A 5945-nucleotide genomic window follows, 5' to 3' on the forward strand; every position below is an offset into this window, starting at 1 on the left:
TTCAAGGAACAGTGCTCGAGTCGACTCCTACTGTTCACGAGCCAAATTCCGCAGAAAAAGATAGAGAGTTGATTTTCAGAGCTACAGTGCTCGAGTCGACTCTAGCTACAATCGAGTCAACTCCCAGCTACAGTGCCAGGCAGACTCCTATTCACGAGTCGACTCCTGCTTCAGCCGAGTCGACTCGAGCACGCTGAGAGGCATAGCAGCTAGTTTTTTCTCAACTCTAACGGCTTTATTTTTGTCTCTAACGACTAGATCTTTGTTCCCACGCCATCCAAAGCTATAAAATCAAGGGAAGAGCTAGGGGAGAAGTTAAGAAAGTGGAAGAGAACACATACGGAAGAGATTTCAAAGAGATTTCAAGAGAAACCTCTCAAAAGTACAAAAGGGCCATTCAAAGCAAAAGAGAGAGAAGAAGAGCATCCGAGTGAATCTCAAAGCTTCCTCTCCAACTGTGTGCTGCCTTAATGATTCTCTACCTCGTGCGAAATCAGAAGAGGGTCAAGTAAAGAAGAAGCCGAGTTCCTTCATCTATAAAACTTATTTGAGGGCTTCTTCTCTTTACTCTATTTGTTTATATTTGTTATATCTGCTTGTTTGAGAAGCTTGTATTTGTTTTAAACTCCTATTCTAACATCTTGTAACATGATTCAATCAAGGGATTGAATCAAGGGATTAAGGATTGTTGGTGAGCCAGTGAAAACCAACGTTGTAGGTTGTAGTTGGTAATCCCGAAAAAACCAACTGGGTTGGATTGTGAGCCCATGAAAACAATCGGATGGTTCTAGTCGGTGATCCTGTGAAAACCGACCGAGTTCGTTGTGATCTCGTGAAAACAACAAGTTAGGTTGTAAGCTTGTAAAACAACTGGCTGTAATCTGAGGAATTATCGTGAAATTTTTAAGAGGTCTTGGGGAGTGGATGTAGGTGCTGGGGTGCACCGAACCACTAATACATCTTTGTGTTTGTGATGCCTTATCTCTTGTATTTCATGCCTTACACTCATACTTGATTGTGTAATATCTTTAGCTTTATTTTCTATTGATTTATAAGTGATTGTTTAGAACTTGCTTAGCTTCCACTCCATTTTTACCATTCACATAGATTAAAATTAATCATACAACTATAAGTTAATTTTAGATCAAGTGCACCCTAAAGCCATAGTATAATTGCTCTAGCTTAATTTTTCACTACTTTACTTGTAATTGCCTAGAGCTTAAGTAAATAACATCTTATCATTCCACTGCATTCAATTCAAAGTAAATTAGGGAATATAATTTTTAGAAAACCGAATTCACCCCCCTCTTGGGTTGTCACCTTGGGCAACATTGGTTGATTTTAAATGTATTGTTTCTGAAATTGAAATCTATAAATTGAGCGGTTTGGATCTTTGAAAAACTTTCTCCATTAGATATGTCAAGCATCCACACTTGGCGAGACCCATCCTTTGTTTTGTTGCTCGTTGTTGATATCCACCTTATTGTGATGAATATTCTTGTTGTGGAGCCAAGATTTAATCTTAATGATATTTTTGTAGCTTCTAGTCAAACTAAAAGGAACCTGTGGTAATCCCATTATTATAAATTACAGAAGGTTTTTTGGTTGGACTAGATTCCATAGTTTTTTTCTAATATTGAAGGATTTTCAAAGTTAAAAGTTGGGATATCTCTTGTTTGTGGGTTGCTTGATTATTTTGCTTGTTAATTGATTGTCTAAATTATGAAAATTATTGTTGCTTGGTGAATTGTAGTGATATCCTATTTAATTACACAAAGAGAAAAAAAGGACTTTCTGGCATTATTGTTTCTTAATTACATTTTCGAAAAATTCTTTACCATCAAATTTCTTCGCATAAAGTTCCTTAACAGCCCTGGCAACATGCTGAGATGCATATGCTTGCCAAGCTATAAACTTTAAATTCATTGTCTCCGAACGTATTTTTGGACCAGTGCACATGGATGCAAGGAGAATACTCCAAGTTTCATTATATGTGACTAGAAATATTTTGGGCAAGGGTGAGAAAGAAACCGTTTCTCTCCAAGTGCGTGTAGAGTAAGGGTGCAAATAACCCGAGCTGGTTGCGAGCTGCTCGAGCTCGACTTGAATCCAAGTTTGACTTGACTCGACTATTACTGAGCTTGAGCAGCTCGAATAGTTTTTCAAGTCGAACTCGAGTAACAAAATACTTAGCTCGAAGGCTCATAAGCCTAGTTGAGTATATACATTTTTAATAATATTATATTTTTATTTATAATATATTATTAATTAATAAATTAAAATATAATATCATGTTATATTTTTAATTATAATGAAGGCTCAAGCTTGAACTCGAGCTCGAGTATAGCTCGGTTGATATTCGAGTCGAGTAGGGTCCATCTCAATTATTGCTTATTTTTAATTAAGTTCGAGCTTGGATATTGAGGTTCGATCAATCTTGACTCAAGTCAAGTTTCGAGTTCAAGTATTTTGAATCGAGTTAAGCTCGAGTCTTTAGCTCCTCGACTTGGCTTAGCTTGATTGCACCCCTAGAATTGATGATGCTATCGGTGATAGAAGCTCATATAGTAACTATATAGTTGGGAAGCAGAATGAAGACTAGGGGATGGTTGCATTAAAGTTCAAAGTTCATGGACTTAGTTTCAGAAAGGAACACAATATTTTTGATTTGAAAGAAACCTATGATGATGTTGGTGATTGCCAGATTACATTTTTCTTTTACAAGAAAGACAACAAAGGTGAGCTTTTGTTTCTTTGGCGCTTTAATAGTTGCTCAATGGTTAAGATTGCATTTACCCAAGTTTTTCTTCAAAACATATTCAATAACCCCTAGAAGATGGAGGGTGTTGTTGTCATTTTTGATATTCTATCGGTTTCAAGGAACAGATAGATGGTTGAGACATATTATAATTAAAAAAATAAATTATGATATCTAATTAAAAAAAATAAAAATTTAAGATCAAAATATATTTGTCATGCTTGAAAGGGTATCACTGTAATTTACCTCATATTTTTTCTGGGCCAATTAGGCTCCATGCTGGCATATATATTACCAATAATGCAAGGCATGTCGGAACAAAACGGATCTGCAGTTTAAACAGCCAGCTGTCATTGTAGGATTAGGAAAAGATACACTTCTCATTTAAAGCAGGGTTTGCCCACACTGCAGTTTTCGACCGTATCCAGCGCTCTGTTTCTCTGCCACGCTGGCAGTACATTATACGACGTTGCCGTTAAGAGTTAAGACACGCCACCGGCACCGGAAATAATGCACGCCACCACCTCGTTTCCATCCCTTTTATTTTTCCTAACGTGGCTCCACGGTACGGGCCATGACTAAACCCACAGTGCTCCCACCCCGATCCAATTTCTCCCATACCGACGGCGCTTTCCTACAGTTGACAGTCGGCATCGACGTCACCATGCCGGCAAGGTCCAAAGTAAAAAAAGGGAAAACTTCATCGAAAGTCTACGTCATTGCAGGCTAATCAATGCATGGAATCCAGGAGCCAACGGCGTGGCGGTCCAAACAGCTGAATTCACATGCCTATAGAAATTTCTATCGATCAGCGGTGAATGGCAGCTCTCTTGTACGATCACAAAAAACTACAATCACGAGAAGGCCGACTCATCTACGTAGGAGAAGCGGCTAGCCGAAAGAAACAAGCCAACCATCTCTTGATAGTTTTTAATGATGGCAGGTCCCACCGTCTAAACCTACCCATCTGCCACCATTCATTGCTGCTAAGATGCCATTAAAACGCCGTCCTCATCGTCACTAGTTCCCCAGCGAATGATAAATACACGCACCAAAGCCCAAATCCAGGCTCAGCAATCCGCTCCGTTTCTTCTCCAATCTAGACTATCAGGTAGCCAGAGCAACATGCCGGTTAAGCCACTGCCACTGTTCCTTATGTCGGTCAAACTCAGGTATGTGAAACTTGGCTACTATTACCTGGCGAACCACATCTTGACGTTCCTCCTGATTCCCATCATAGTTGCCGCCCTCCTGGAATTTGCCCGTCTCGACCCCGAACAGATCCTCTCTTTGTGGAGCTCGCTCCATTTCGACCATGTCCAGCTCCTGTGCTTCGGCTTCCTCGCCGTCATGGTCGCCACTTTCTACTTCATGTCGCGGCCACGCCCGATCTACCTCGTCGACTACGCCTGCTTCCGGCCATCCCAGACTTGCCGTGTGCCGTTCTCCACGTTCATGGAGCATGCGCGGCAAATACCATTCTTCGACGAGAAGAGCGTCCGGTTCCAGCTGAGGATCCTCGAAAGGTCCGGCCTCGGCGAGGAGACATGCCTCCCACCCGCGAACCACTACATACCCCCACAGGGCAGCATGGAGGCCTCCCGCGCCGAGGCCAGCCTCGTCATATTCTCTGCCGTCGACGAGCTCTTCGCCAAGACCGGTCTGAATCCCAAGGACATCGACATCCTCGTCGTCAACTGCAGTCTCTTCTCGCCGACGCCGTCCCTCTCCGCCATGGTCATCAACAAGTACAAGCTCCGGAGCAACATCGTCAGCTTCAACCTCTCCGGCATGGGCTGCAGTGCGGGGCTGATCTCCATCGACCTCGCGCGGGACCTCCTCCAGGTACGCCGCAACTCGTATGCCCTCGTGGTGTCGACGGAGATCATCACCCCCAACTACTACATGGGCAATCGGCGGTCGATGCTCCTCCCAAACTGCCTCTTTCGCATGGGCTGCTCCGCGGTGCTCCTCTCGAACCGCCGCCGTGAGCGCGCCCGCGCAAAGTACCGCCTCGTCCGCGTCGTCCGCACGCACAAAGGTGCCGATGACCGTTCCTACCACTGTGTCTACGAGGAGGAAGACGACGAGTGCAACTCAGGGATCAATCTCTCCAAAGACCTGATGGCTGTCGCCGGCGATGCGCTCAAGGACAACATCACCACCATCGGGCCCCTCGTTCTGCCGGCCTCCGAGCAGCTACGTTTCCTTCTCAGCCTCATCGGCCGGAAGATTATAAATCCGGCGTTTAAACCATACATTCCGGATTTCAAGCGGGCCTTCGAGCACTTCTGCATCCATGCCGGGGGGCGGGCAGTGATTGACGAGCTGCAGAAGAGCTTGGACCTGTCGGCGGAGCACGTGGAGGCGTCGCGCATGGCGCTGCACCGCTTCGGCAACACGTCAAGCAGCTCCCTCTGGTACGAGCTCAACTATATCGAGGCAAAAGGCCGGATGCGGCGCGGCGACCGGGTGTGGATGATCGGCTTCGGCAGTGGATTCAAGTGCAACAGCGCGGTGTGGAAGTGCCTCAGGACAATCACGACGCCGGTGGACGGGCCCTGGTCCAGCTCCATCCACCGCTATCCTGTCCACATCCCGGAGGTGGTGAAGCTGCTGTAGAATATTTCTTCCTTCTGTTAAGACGGATAGAAGCGTTAATGCTTTCAGGACCAACGTTGCTCGATTTGTAATCGAAGAAGGCGGTGTTTGGCTCCATGAGGGGGCTGATTAGCAGCATGTTTAATTCGCCTGCAGTCACATCCATTATAAATGTTGTTTGAATTTAATTTGTAATTCTGTAAACTTATAATTAATATTTGCAAGTTTGAAAGTAATGTAATTCTGTTATTTAATATTCTGGGAAGTCAAACAGCTATTAAAGTAAACAAGGACTCATGTCAGGATCAAAAAGTCACTTTTATGCCACCAAGATGGCAGCACATGGAAACGTAGCTTTTCTTTCACCGAGGCAGTCCAGATTCAAAACATCCGGGCATCAATTAAATATTGAGAACCGGATACTCTCCGTCCACATATCCGTTGAAAGTACTATCTGATCCGCTGCCACTAAAATGGCACTGAAATGATATACTCACACGTAGAGTTATCCATAGATTGAATAAAATATAAGCAAAATTTCTATCCGCATCAAACATTTCACGATGAAAAAAAGGCCAATAGGAAC

The 5945-nt window shown here is 44.0% G+C and overlaps 1 pseudogene across 1 annotated transcript; it reads left to right on the forward strand.

The window, feature by feature from the left end:
- The first annotated feature begins 3771 nt into the window (after window positions 1–3771).
- On the forward strand, window positions 3772–5646 carry LOC120109555 (3-ketoacyl-CoA synthase 6 pseudogene; annotated as a pseudogene). Its single transcript, XR_015986943.2, has one exon. The product of XR_015986943.2 is annotated as a 3-ketoacyl-CoA synthase 6 pseudogene (transcript).
- The last annotated feature ends 299 nt before the right edge of the window (window positions 5647–5945 follow it).

The sequence above is a fragment of the Phoenix dactylifera genome, chromosome 5 (genome assembly GCF_051530095.1).
Source record: "Phoenix dactylifera cultivar Ajwa chromosome 5, Ajwa_hap1_PhDact_Kaust_v1.1, whole genome shotgun sequence".
Taxonomy (NCBI): domain Eukaryota; kingdom Viridiplantae; phylum Streptophyta; class Magnoliopsida; order Arecales; family Arecaceae; genus Phoenix; species Phoenix dactylifera.